Below are 14839 nucleotides of genomic sequence, written 5' to 3'. Positions count from 1 at the left end.
AACCTCAAAACACACCTCAGAATTCGTAATAAAGAGAAACCTTTCATCTGTCCAGCCTGTGGGAAGAAGTTCTCATAGCAATGATCCCTCAAAAAATACCTCATAATTCATAGTGGAGAAAAACCTTTCAGCTGTCCTATCTGTGAGACGGAGTTCTCAGAAAGAGAGATCCTAAAAAGACACATCAGAAATCATGGTGGAGAAAAACATTTCAATTGTTCAATCTGTGAGAAGTTCTTAGAGAGAGGGACTCTGAAAAGACACCTTGGAATTCATGGTAGAGAAAAACATTTCAGTCGTTCAATCTGTGAGAAGTTCTCAGAGAGACGGACCCTGAAAAGACACCTTGGAATTCGTGGTAGAGAAAAACCTTTCAGCTGTCCAACATGTGATAAGAAATTCTCATACCAAGTAACTGTCACGAGACACCTCAGAATTCACAGTGGAGAAAAACGATTCAGCTGTTCAACCTGTGAGTACAAGTTCTCGGACAGAGGACAGCTAACAACACATCTTAGAATTCATAGTGGAGAAAAACCTTTCAGCTGTCCGATGTCGAGAAGTTCTCAGCGAGATCGAGCCTAAAAAGACACCTAAAATTCACAGTTGAGAAAAACTTTTCAGTTGTCCAACCTGTAAGAAGACGGTCTCAGAGACAGAAGAGCTAACAACACACCTCAGGATTCATAGTGGTGAAAAACCTTTCAGCTGTCCAACCTGTGAGAAGAAGTTCTCGCAGAGAAAACATCTAACAACACACCTCAGAATCCATACTGGGGAAAACCTTTCAGCTGTCCGATACGTGATAAAAAATTCTCAGAGGGAAGGAACCTAAAAAGACACCTCGGAATTCATAAGGGAGAAAAAACGTTCAGCTATCCAACCTGTGATAAGTTCTGATGGACAAAAAATCTCATAAACCATCTCAAATTTTGTAATAGAGAAAAGCGATTCAGCTGTCTAATCTGCGAGAATAATTTTCACTTGGTGAAAACCTCAAATACCATCTGATTGGTCATACTGGAGAATAACATTTCAATTTTCCAATCCGCTTTGAAAGTTCTCAAAAAAAGTCGCCTGAAGAATCAACTTTTTCTACATGCAGAGCAGAAACCTTTCAGATGGAACACGTTTTAGGAAAACAAACATTTCATAACACATTTCAAAGTTCATACTGTGGTAAAACTCTTTAGCTGTTCACTCTGTGAGACGTTTTCAGAACAGGAAAGTCAAAAACCATCTGAGTTCGCTCTAGAGAAAAAGTTCTGTTGACCTACCAGTGAGTGGATATTTCCGCCAACAAGTCTCAAATTTTATTTAAGGCCTCGAAATGGGAGAAACATTTTTCGGCTCTCCAATCTATTAGAACCAGTTCCCTCGAAAAACAAGCAATCAAATGTAAAAGCATACGTAAAAGTATATAAGCTTGCAACTAGGAAAACATTTGAGACGTTCAAGAAAAGAACAATCAAGGTAATTTTACTGTACATAACGAGAACAACCCTTTCAGAAATACAAGCATTCATTGGAAGAAACACAATTTCTTTGGCAATTTTTGGGCAAGAGATTTTGTAAATACGACATTTGGAAATTCTTTCAGCTGTCTTATTTGTCATGCAACTGCTTCAAGAAATGGGCTTGTCGTAAAACATCTTTGAGTTCGTAATGGACAGCTTCATTCATCACTACAGCCAGTGGAGGAGGATGGTGAGAAATATATCGGAAATCATCTCACAGTGTGTAAAAGACAAACCGTCAGCCAATCTTCACTGCAAAGAAGCTCCTAGAAAGAAAATATTCTCATAAAAAGAGAACAGCATTCGTTCCAAGGAGGAACCTTTTAGCTTTAAAAACTATTATTTCTCAAAAACTATTATTTCTCAAAAAACGAAAATTCTAGATTTTCTACCAGTTCTTATTGTGTGATCCATTACGTTGTACAGGTCACAGTTGTGTGGGAATGAATTCCCTCGGAAAAACTTTCCCTTGCAATGACATTGAACAAAAACAAAATTAAATAAAATCTATATATGAATTTTTGTTACTTCTTTCTATAAATATCATCCGTAATGAGCAAAAATCACTCAATATTTCTAGAGAATTTCTTTTTTTTTAAAAAAATAACATTTCAAAGTATACTACTTCATACCTTTGATTGATTTTTTACTATTTTTTTTTTAAATCAAATAGAAAAACAATATTTAATGGTGGCGTGCGAATTTTCCTCAGTAATTTCTTTCTATCTCAACAACTCATATATATTGATTTACAATAATAGAGTGGAATTTTAGCCCTCCCTATCGTTGAAACAAAGTTTTCAATGAGTTATTGAAAGGGTACCATATGGACCTTGATGCCATCTGTCTCTACCGCATAGAAACTTCACTGTCTGTCCGTATCCTAATTTCTAAACGGCTTTCTTCTTCTTACATTTCTAATTCTTGAGTATTCGTTAATATCTGCTCCACTCCAAATCTTCACGCTATTTCTTTTTTTTTTTTTTTTTCTTTTTTTTTTGTTTTTCAACATAGCCGTGATACCCTAGATTTGGAGATCTTTTGGGCTGTGTGTCATCTTCAGCCGATCCGATGCTAGTGCAGTCTCTTTCCATGACTCCTCGGTTGAGTGTCCTTTGTACTTACTGGCCAAAAAAATAGTTTTTTTTTGCAAATGGAGTTATCAGGTAATTAAACGGACGGGATGCAAATATAAGTTGTCACATGATAAGATCAAGAATTACTGGCTATCACATATTCTGTCTGCTCCTATGCAACCTTTGCCCGCTGTCGGGATTGAGTGTAGTTGCGGATTTTTGTGCTCCAAAAGTTTTCAAGTTGTTTACAGTGCAGTCCAATGTTTCCATGCGTGTTACAGCAAGGTGTAAGTGGCCAGGCATAACTTTAGATTTAAAAAAAACATTCAAATTATTTTATTAGTGTCACCCAGAATTTCTTCAATATACTCATTATGTGTTGTGTCTCTAAAGTGCGCGTGTTCTCTGGTCAATTTGTCTGTTTTGCTGGACGTGATGTCTTTAAGATACTGAACATCCTGAAGTGAACAGTGCCGGTGGAGCTGGAAGTCACGTCTTGCACCCTTTACTTGTATTCTTAAAATAGAGAACCGAGACGTCCACCAAGGGGTAGAAATTACCTTCACAGTTTCCTCTTTGAAGACGATAAAAGAGCGCTGTATATTAAATTTTGGACGTAATTTGCATATTCCAGTAGCAAGACGCTGGTCAGTGTTTTCTGATTGTCTTCCATTAAATCAGGGTGTAGGAAATCAGGAAATTTAGTTCAGTTTTTTGTTGACTTCATTCAGAATCTTCTGAGTTTGTAGATTATTATTTACTGTCCTGCCATTGTCTGAAATTGCCACTTTAAATGAAATAATTCGAAGGTTACTATTACAAATATTTTCCTTAACATTTCATTCAGACATATGCTGTGAGAATCCAGGGGACATAATTGCCAAGTCAATATTTGCTTGTCCGTGGACATTACAAAAAGACGTTGGCATGTTTGGACATTTAGAAACAGTCCAAAGTGAAGTCATAACTAATTCCCCGAAGTTCCTATTTGCTAAACCACAAATGCAATCTAGAGTTGGAATCCATTTTGACTAATAAAATAGAATGTGGGAACTGATTGCAGATTTCTTCAAGTACATGTATTGATACAGTTATATCCACACTTGGGGCACAGTATAACGAGATCAGATAAAAACCAATGAGTTATGCAGAGATATGTACACATGTGGAAATAGGCGTGCAAAAGCGAGAAATTGTTGTAACTGACAGATTATTATTGAAGATAGCAATAGCGGTTTTAGGCTGTACGGAGTCAGTAGCAATAGTTGTTGCAGATAGTGGGTTCCCCATAACTTTATATATATTGTCAAATCCATGAAGGGAACTAAAAGGTTCCTGTAGCATCAGGATATCATATTCGCCTTCCAAGGCTACTATTCTGAGCTCATCTGCAACCGCCTTTGAGCCTTGGGCTTTAACCTGCATAATTTTTAAATAATATTCACTTAATCGGGCATTGTCCTTTAGCTGAGAAAATTTTGTATTATTCTTGTATTATCCTTTGTCTTGCGAGATAGACTGCACGCATATATTTGGGACAATGTGAATCACCAACTAAATTATTTGGATCCCTATTCCATCGTTTGACATTAATGCACCTAGAAGATTCTTCTTTTTGGGACAGTCTGCAAAAATATGCCCGCCTCGAGTACAATGTCCAGATGAGACTGTTTTATGAGAACAGAATTCAGTCAGGTTTCCGTAAGCTGAGCATCTGAGACACTTAGCAACTACGGTAGAAAGTCTATATTTAAACGCGGAAAAGCTGAAGAATATTGTCTCATATTTTAAGATGTGTTTCAGGATTCTAGGCAAGAAGCCTATGACCCAGTTAATGACCTTGTTCTTTTTACCTGAACTAAATCGAAAAGTTGTCTCCTTGAATTTCTTCAGAAGTGAAGCTATAATCCCTAACGTTCTTCTGAAAAAGTTCCTCTACGATTTCTTCTTTGTACATCTCTTTCGGGACGTCATATATGAAAATCATTGGAGACGAAAATCTTGGCTTATCTGATTCAGGCCCGCTTCATTAAATGATGTAATGTTTTTATTTTGTCTAAATCTTCCATATTTGTGGTTTCTATCAGAACATCCTTGTTTCGTGAAATCCTAACACATGTTTGTGTTCAATCTTGATATGTTTATGTTCAAACCGTAAAGAATTGGTAATTACATCTTTCACCTCAGAAATAGAGGTAAGGTTAGAACTTTCAATAGGCCGGGGAAAGATGGCCCATGTTGGGGAGAAACTTGCGACACCTCGGTCCCCGTTAAGCTTCTTACGATTTCTCTGAGCTGGGAAGATGTTGCCCCAAAAGGGACCCTGTCCTGTGTAGTACGCAGAATAGTAAGATGTCCACTATATCGTTGTGTTAACACATCAATTAGATGAACTATTGGAGAAGAGCTACTTGACATAAGCAGGTCAAAAAGATTGGTTCTAATTTACATTTTCTCTGCTCTCGCTTTTAATTTTTCATTTTCTATTAGCAACGTTGCAGTTATAGTTTCCAGGTAGCTCCAATAAGCAAACCATGAATATAATTAGAGGCCATTTTAGTGACCTCACTGGACTCTGCTGCCATAAATTTACTTAACCTTCTTTTAAGTTTATTCATAATTTCATGAATAGTCGAGCCTTCCACCTGATGGCCCAAGGTGAACTGCATGTGAGAATGAGGACTAGCATTTACGTCCACCATTCCTGTGTTAGTTTCTCTAGGAAGGGAAGATACCTCATTATTGTTATTTACATTTACGGAATTTTCTCTCTCATTATCAATTTCACCAGAATTAGAACTAAGAATTTGCTGCTTCAGTGGGCAGACTTAATACCGTCCTCTACAGAAGATTGATCTATCCTAGTGAGAGTAACTTTCGCATTCTTGCATTTTCTCTCGGCAGTATGAGGTTCGGTGGTTTGACTAGACTGACGCAATGCTGACGCTGAAACGAAAGGATAATCCTCCACAACACCATCATGTTCTTCTGAAGATGGATTTTTAGCGTCTTTATCATCTTGTTTACCTGACTTGCCGTTTTTTCGGCTCCATAATCTGTATGTTTGTGAATGTTTATATATATATACAAACACACAAGACTTAAAGTCACAAGGTAATACACTAGTTCAATAATCTTGAAAGAAATTGTCTTTATTTGTAGAAATTTCTTCAATGTCCAGAAAGGAACTAGTTCGAGGAATTCCTCCAAGTCTTCTTATAGACACGAGTAGCACTAAATTATATATTCGGGATCTACCTGACAGTATCTATCTAGATAAACAGAATTTTATGCTTGTGGCCGATTTTTCAAAGACGGGACAATATTGAACTCTATTTAAAAAAAGTAAAAATTTCGATTTTTATATCTGCAAATGCAGCCACCAGGGGAGTTACAAAAATATACATAAAATAAAAAATTGTAGGAGGGTGGTAAAGTCCCAGGCAACATTCCTGAATGACCAATAGGAAGCTTGCTAGAAGAACATAAAATATTGCCCAAAACAAGCCCAACTTTTATATATTCTCTATATATTGATCTAGCTAATTCCCATTCCTTCTATGATTTAGGAAATTAGTACACATGTAGCCAGAGGGCTCTCATCACAATATGGTTGTTGTCAATTCCTAAGTTCCCGCCTTATATTGGTGGCAAATATTTGCGATGAAGACGAAGGAATTGCTTCTATTGAAAATCACAGTTCATAAGCACTCAAAACAAAAAGAAATTAATTTGTTATATTAGCGCCACCATTATTTCTAATATAGACCTGAATATGAATTTTGTCTGCTGTCTAGGTGTGTTCTCTGGTCGATTTGCCTATTTTGCTGGACGAAAAAACTCCAGTTTCTGGGGACAAACCTTGCTATCTACGCCTGAGACCGACTAATTCAGCCACGGAGTGTAAAAACCCATTTAAGTTTAGTTCTTCGCGTCATCGACGGGATTCGAACCCATGCCTTTCCCTCCTGGTATGGGGAGGACGGTGAGGATACCACTTGCTACTGGCGCAGACTATATACGTAAGCACTACTACAGTCTGTAGCAACTAATGAATGGGCAGCCATGCTTGCACATATGCACTGGTATTCAAAGAAAGTGAATCACCCTTTAATTGTAATTGTCGTCCGAATAACGAAGTATATTGCAATATTTCTTACAGACTGCATCAGATAAGATTGACACGCGCAAGTGATGATGTAATATTGCGTAAGCTCTTTCTTCCAGCTACATAAGCACGCTCTGCAAGAGTTGCAGTCTTTCCTTGCTTGTGTCAGATGGCAAGTTACGTGCAGTTGACCCCAAAAAGAAAGAGTCCTATTTTTGCTTTACGTGAGAAAGGATGTTCTTCGCTGTTTAAGTTTGATACAAACATAAATTAAAATAATTTTGAATATACAAAACCTTAAATATTGTGTTGCGTACATTAAGAAAGGAGTGGAGAGAATATTCGCTCACTGGATAGAAAATTAGAAACCTTTTGGAATTGGCAATAATAGATAATTTATTTAATGTAGGTAGCGGGAATTAAAGTTACCACATATTATGATCAAACGAACTTTGTTCTCAGTAGTTAAATACTGGATACGTTTCTGAAGCTCCATAGTCGATCCGTGCGTGGAGAACCCACCAGGCAGAAAAGATTTGAGTTCAAGTCTCGTTGATGAGGTGAGGAATTTTATGGGCATTATTCCAAACGTGGCTGATTTAGTCCGCCTCCAGAGAGGGTATTCGGCGAGTAAAACAGAAAATCGACCAGGGAAAACGCAATATACAGACGGAACAATATGGTGTTAGTCGCTGATTCCCCTAAAACTTACTACAACAACAAGCATGGGGAAAACAGGTGAAATTTCCGATTTTCCGAAATCTGTTGTCCTTAGAGCACGTTTCACTGGGAGTCACAATTGAGAAACCTAGGAAATAACTGAGGAGTCTGTAGCAATCATCTTAAAAGTATACAGAGAGAGGAAGACAAAATTTGAATACAACTGCAAAAGGAAGACTAATGGCAGAAATTTGAATCTATTAGACGATAGATTCATAGACAATCTCTGCTGTCTAGGTGATAGACAACTTAGAGATTGAAAGCGAATTGTGAGTCAGAATAAAAGGTCTAGTTTACTGTCTGTATGGATTGCCGAGCAATAGCCTTCAACATATTTCTAGGGCAATTTTCCAGTGTTTTACTAGGGGGATTATTAGCTTTTCAAAACTCATTCTCCGCTTGCAACATCACTGCAACTTTCGCTAGTAGAGTTACAGTTATCGCCACTTGAAATGTACTGCGTTCTTCTCATCACTTGGTCACTGCTTGGCACCGTTCCTGCCTCAATAATGTGGGGTACGTGACCTGGGAGAAGAAAGTCTCTCTCTCAGAGCTAAAAGGCGCAACCATGTATTGTGTTAAATGTTCACAACTGGAGCAAACAGACTGAATACTGACTGACACACGCAGAATCGATCATAACCTCAATTTTCTGAAAATAATTAGAACCAACAGCTTTACTGATAATGCATTGGCCTTGTGGGTAGCAGAGTTCGTAGGATCACCATCCTGTTCATGATGAGTGGGACCTAATTTTTAGTCACGTGGGGAATTTTATGGGCACTTTTTACAACCTGATTGAGTAATTCGCCCTAAGTCAAGGGTATCGTTGCTTTTTCTCCAGAAAATTCGGGATTTTTGTCCAGCAAACAGAAAATCTCTCGCGGAAACACTTAATTTATATGCAGAAACATGGGCTGAGTTCTCTTTCACGAAATATTCTCCCTTGAACTTTACACATTTTCGCAACCGTCGTACCCTCGCATTAAATGCTTCTTCCAAGCCGTTTTTCGAAAGACTGTGAAGTGCAGCCGTTGTGGCTCTTCTAGCATCACTGTGTCGACAGCAAAACGCTTGACTTTCAGAACTTTCTCCAGACGTGGAAACAGGAAGAAATGACACAAAGTGATTTCTCGTGATTTCGATCAACTCCGATGAATTAGAGAGATGCGACAAAACTGCAGTGCCTATGGCAGTGATCACTGCCTGCCCAATAATAACTGTATGGTGCCTCGCATTGTCTTGATGGGGAAATCACTTCCCACCGGAAATTTCGGTCACACCGGAATATGGATGTCCTACCAAAACACTCATTACCATACGCTTCATTCATCTCTTTTAACTGTTTCCAATGCATTTAAACACCGTCTGACACGATATGTATCACGTTTAAATAATCTGTATGTCCCACATGATACTTGCTTCAAAATAATCGTCAGTGTCACACAGCTAAAATAACTCTTCACAAAACAGTAGCTCGACAAGTATTGGCATCCGCGCACATAGTGTGTGTTTAGTAGCGATCATGGGGAGCACCTCCAGTGGCAATTATGGAAAGCTGGCACGGAAACAAAATCCTGCAACAGTCCGCGAATTAAATGATCACCCGTCGTACAATCCAACACTGTGCCCGGAAAACTGCACTACGTGTATTTAGAAAATCCCCTGTCCAGAGACCATGTTTAGATAAATTAACCGCACTTCACCTTAGAGGGAAAATGCTATTCTTCGATTAAATTTCAAAGTTTTTTAGCCCATCCCATTGAACAGTTGCTCTTCAAACCTGAATAGGCACCATTCTACAGAGTGTCTCAAAAATATTGGTACAAACGTTTAGGGGAGGTAGGTAACATCTAAAGGAATGTGAATCGCATAGGAACCCATAACCGGAAACGTCCCCGTAAGTCGGTAGACGGCGCTGTTCATCAGACCGCGAGAGGAAAAATTTCTGGGTTACTCATTCAAGCAGTAGTCGCCGCACGAAGGGCATCGATATACGAACTGTGAACTTGCAGACATGCATCTAAGGTATGGATTAGCAGAGGGCCCACACGGTGGGCGCCCCCATGCAGCGCAACATCGCTTTGCAATAAATGTAGGCAGTTATGGTCGGTGACTGCTTAGTCAGCCCATACCTATTACCATCCTGCATGAACTCCGCTAAATATCGGATCTTTCTTGAACAAGTTCTACCAAAGTTACTTGGCGATGTTCCAGAAAATGTGAGACGCGGCATTTTGTTTCAACATGACAGGGCGCTTGCCCATTATGGATGGCGTGTTCGTGACCATTTGAACAGGCGTTTTGGGCGTCGATAGATTAGCCATGGTGGACCCGTTGCCTGGCCCCCACGCTCACCTGATTTATCGAGCCTTCATTTCTTTCTGCGGGAGCCCTCAAATCAACCGTGTGTGAATCACCTGTGGAGACGGAAATGGATCTCGCGGCGAGACTCTTCTGCGCTGCTGCTACTGTCAAAGAAACTCCAGGTGTGTTCGACCGTGTCCGCCAATCCATGCTGCTTCGGTGTCACGCATGCATCGCATCTCATGGTGGAACCTTCGAGCATCCGTTGTAACATCATGAAATGCATCCATCTCGTTCTCCATTGTTAATATTATTTCAATATAAATGTTTGCCACTAATTACTGTCTTGTGTCATTTCTGCTTCTTGTGCCTCTGCTACTACTTTCCAGTGACGTTTCCGGTTATGTGTTCCTATGCGATTCACATTACTTTAGATGTTACCTACCTCCCCTAAACGTTTGTACCAATATTTTTGAGACACCCTGTAAATCTACTTCACAATAAAGATTTATTTATTTATTTATTTATATTAGCAATTCGAAAGAGAATAGGCCCTCTAATATAATAATAAAGAATTTGCTACAAACCTGGTACATTAACTTTGACAATATACTTCAAGAGAGCGATGTTCGTGGTCTGAAATTCTCCTTCACTGTGATACCTGTTTTCAGCAATGGGGAAAGAAATCTCTGGCACGTGAAAATATTAAACAACTAGATAAACTGCATGCTCTAATTAATTCTCAGTGCTGCCTAATATAGTCGACCACCCTGGTTGGTGGAGAATAAGTAACAAGTCTTTTCCATTGGTGAAATGTTACTTATTCGAGGTACTGCAATAAGTGGTATCTCGTTGGGAAGATAGTCAAATTATGAGATACATACAAAAAATGATCTTAAGAAGAGCATCCTTCCAAGGCGAGGGAAAATTCCTTCAAGCAGGAATTTGTTGAAAATAAGAAGAAGATGCTCAGGAAATATTTTGAAGAAACGTTTAATAACTTCCACTTCAAAGAGGTCCATACCAGTACACCTGCTATTACGAATTTTGTTAAGAGCTGAATTAAGATCTTCCATTGAAAATGGTTCCTCTTGAATATCGCTAACGCAACCACAAACTAACCGATCAGTACTGTCAGAATACTCTACCTCATCCATATAATGATGAGATCCACTGACAAGGAGATCAAGTATGACATTTATACTGCCGACCCAATCTACGCTTTCAGAGTCTCCACAACGCATAGAACTTATCACATTCCCAGATGACCTTAATTTGTGCAAACAACTTATAAACAATACCTCATAGATCCTCATTACCGAGCTGCTTGCACTACTTTTTTCAATGCATCAAATTCCATTTAGCTATCATATCAAACAGGTATATTTTCTTTTGATTAATTCATACTCAGTTGTAAACCTAACAGTAGATTCTATATTATCCTACAATTTCTGACGTTGGAACTTCTTACGAGCCCTGTCGACCACTCCCGGGGATCAGAAAGATCAGAAGACCACCATTGCACCAGAGCACGTTTATTTTGCTTTATTTTCATTGACTCCCTGAAGGCATCAAATAACTTCTGTTGTAAGAATTGAAACTAATCAAATGCATTAATGATATCCAAATCAGCTAACGACATTTCACCAAATTTGTCCTAACAAATCTTTCAAACTTACTCCAGTCAAAAAAAAAAAAAAAAAAAAAATCAAATTATTATTTTAGGGTTACCCGTAATTAAATATATTAACCCGTATATTTGTGTCTGTAAATTGCGTATGTTCTATGGTCGATTTGCATGTTTTGCTGGAAGAAAAAACCCCAGTTACTGGGGAGAAAAACCTTGCTATCTACGCCTGAGACTGACTAACTCAGCCACGGAGTGAAAAAAAGCCCATTAAAGTTCCTCGCCTCATCGACAGGATTCGAACTCAGGCCTTTCACACCCGGTGTGGGGAGGAGGGTGACGAAACCACTGTGCTACCGCGCAGACAACTTAACCCAGTCAGTGTGCTTAAAACAAATCTTCGAAGTTGTAACGAATGAAGCTCAATAAATCTGCTTATAGCAGAGCCTAAGTTGAAAGTGATCGCTGTTAATTCAATCAAGTTTAATTTGCCAATTAGATAGGAAATTGAAGGCCGTACTATTGGCTAATGTTACATCAATGTTACACTCACCATTAATTCCTTAAACCTGCAGGACATCAATCCAATAAAGAATCTTATTCGTTTATTAAGGAACTTTTCAACTTTTCGGGATATTTCCAAGATCCAGTTAATTCCGTTATTGTTTTCATTATAAGAAAGTATTTTCACCTGATCATGATATTATCTCTGCATAGACTCATATGTATTAGGTTTCTTTCATATAACTCCTTAAGTTGATCTTCTTTATTTATGTCCTTGATTACATCATACAATATTATTTTTAAACCACATTTCTTAGGCTTGGTGATATTCAATTTCAATTTCTTTATGAGGTCATTTTTCGTAATATCTTCAACCTCCTTGTCAGACTCAGACTCAGTCGCAATGCCCTTGTCAGGTAGTCTTCGCATTCTCCTAATTCGTACCTTTTTGAGGGAATTTTCGATGACTTTAGAGACCGCCTTTTGTACATCCATGCTAGAATTAAGTTTAGAATAATGCTCAGGCTTCATCAGAAGCACATTATTAGAACTGACATTATTTTCAAGCCCATTATTCTGCTTTGCATAGCTGTCATAATTAGTTATGTTATCCGTCCAATTTTCATATTTAAAAACCTCGCTGTTTAGCTTGCCAGTAAATATCAAACCTGTAATTATTTCTATGTATTCAGTTAGTGACCACCCTAAATATCTATTCTCAATTTCAAAGCCAAACTTTCCAGATAATCCCATATAACTAATATTTCAGTGTTAGTTGTTGATACCATGTTCTTTAGCAAATAAAAATTGTTCTAACTTTCTTCTCGAACGTGTTAAGACAACATGGATTTTTTCATTATGGATATCGTTAAATGCTTATTTTAGTTATTCAGTCCATCTCTATCAGACAACTGTGAATCTATTAAATCTGGTGCATAATCCAGTTCGTTTTCCACTAAATCTAATTCTGTCAATGTTGAGAGAATTATTAAAATTGTCAACTGGATTCGTATGTTTACTGTCAATGTTTAAGTCCATTTCGGTATTCCTGTTGACTTTATCATTATCCTTAAATTCATCTACTTCATTTAATACATTAGTCAGTGTTTTCTTATATTTATTGCTCCTCCTTTCTGTCCTTCTGAAAACAGGAGATTTACTCTTAACCGAAGTAGGAGTGCCCACAGAATTATCTCCTTCGTCACGATAAACCCGTCTACCACTTCTTGTCATAACATAATTATCAGGGTTTCTTCTTCTGGAGGAAGCAGATCTGTCGACATCCAAGTCACATTCCAAGGCCCTGCCAGAAACAGCCATAGCCCAATCAACACAGCATTGGTCAACAGACGGAGGGTCATGTTGCTTAATCTCTCAAATTCGTCCCCTTCAGTCTTTAGCTTATAACGTTGCTTTATACTTTCTTTAAATATCTTAGGGGAACCCTTAATATCAGAATTTCAATACCTGTCACTGACTTCCACAGGTTCGTTAAAAAAAAAAAAAAACATTCACATTATTTCCCTCATCATTCCTTGCAAAAGGCTTAATCTTGGAGCGCTCTTGACAGGATAGAAAGAAAGTAGGGTTATGCTGTTAGTTAAGAAACAACTAAAGCAATTCATCCAGTTGACATGGGTGGCATGTCCAAAGTAGTGTGAGTTTGGTATGACATTAGCACTGGGGAGGCAAAATTAAGAATAAGAGAGTGTGTTAATCCTCAGAGCCTAACTATTCTGATGATTACAACGAACTACTGTACAAAGAAGTCGAGTGGGCCAGTAAATCAAAATATGTGGTAACGCGGAATTTAACTTTCCACATATTGACTAAAATTTGTGGTTTGTTCACTGGCACACTAGCAACCCCATTTTGGATTTATTCGATGACTGTTCTCTATAGCAGCATATTCCAGAAGAAACCAGAGGGAGTAACCCTCTTGATCTGATAATCAGCATTGATAATCCATGCTTTAAGAATCTGTAGATAAAGGAGCCACTAGGTGGCAGTGATCACAGTGTAATTATATGCTATTTAATTGAAGATATAATTACCATCCACGAGGAGGAAATGGGAAGGTTTTATACTTTCGTAAAGGTGACAATGGCGATCTCACTCACTTTTAAATGCTATACGGTGGGACCAACTGATGATGTTACCAACAGAAAATTCTAAATGAGAAGCATTGAAGGAATTAATCTTGAAAACTGCTAGTCTTTTCGTACCAAGTAAGAAATACTCTTCAAGCTTTAAATCAAAATGTGACGTCAGAAGAAGTAATGAGATTGACAGCAGACAAGTTCACCAGGAATCGGAGTAGATCACATTGTTGTTTTCAATATTGGTCACTGATATTGATGGAGGTAAAGTGCAGCCATTATCAACCCACTGCAGGATGGAAGCCTCCTCAACAATTCATGTTGAGGAAATGGACCATAATCTGCCACCCTGGACCAGTGCGGGTGGGCAGATCGATCGTATTCAGCAGTCAGGGGCTTGAACTCAGGTGTACTCAAAGAACGTGTGCTACCGTCCTCCCGCTCCTGACCACTCGGCTACGGAGGCCGTTTTGATGGAGGTATATCAGCTTTAATGTCCAAGTTTACCAATGATACACAGTTTGAAAAGGTTGTTAATGATAGTAGTGGCAGTACGCTACTGCAACTGGATCTAGAAAGGTCGGGTAGACGGACTGAGAAGTGGCAACTGAAAAGTAACTTTGAGAAATGCGAAGTACTGCATATGGGAAGCAGTAACCCCAGGGTAAAGTACCAAATGTGCGGTACTACACTGAGGGTAGTGAAGAATGAAAAAGACCTGGGGTAATTGTTCAGACAGATATGAAATTTTCTGAACAGTGCAGACAGACTGTCAGAGCAGTTCATGAGGTCTTGTATAAGAATTTTTCTACCTGGGATAAGGGGATAATTAATTCTTTGTGTGTGGCAACACTTTGGCTACACCTTGACTACTACATACA

The sequence above is a fragment of the Mastigoproctus giganteus genome, chromosome 10, assembly GCF_048544385.1.
Source record: "Mastigoproctus giganteus isolate SK-2022 chromosome 10, ASM4854438v1, whole genome shotgun sequence".
Lineage (NCBI taxonomy): Eukaryota > Metazoa > Arthropoda > Arachnida > Uropygi > Thelyphonidae > Mastigoproctus > Mastigoproctus giganteus.
This window is presented reverse-complemented; position numbering follows the sequence as displayed.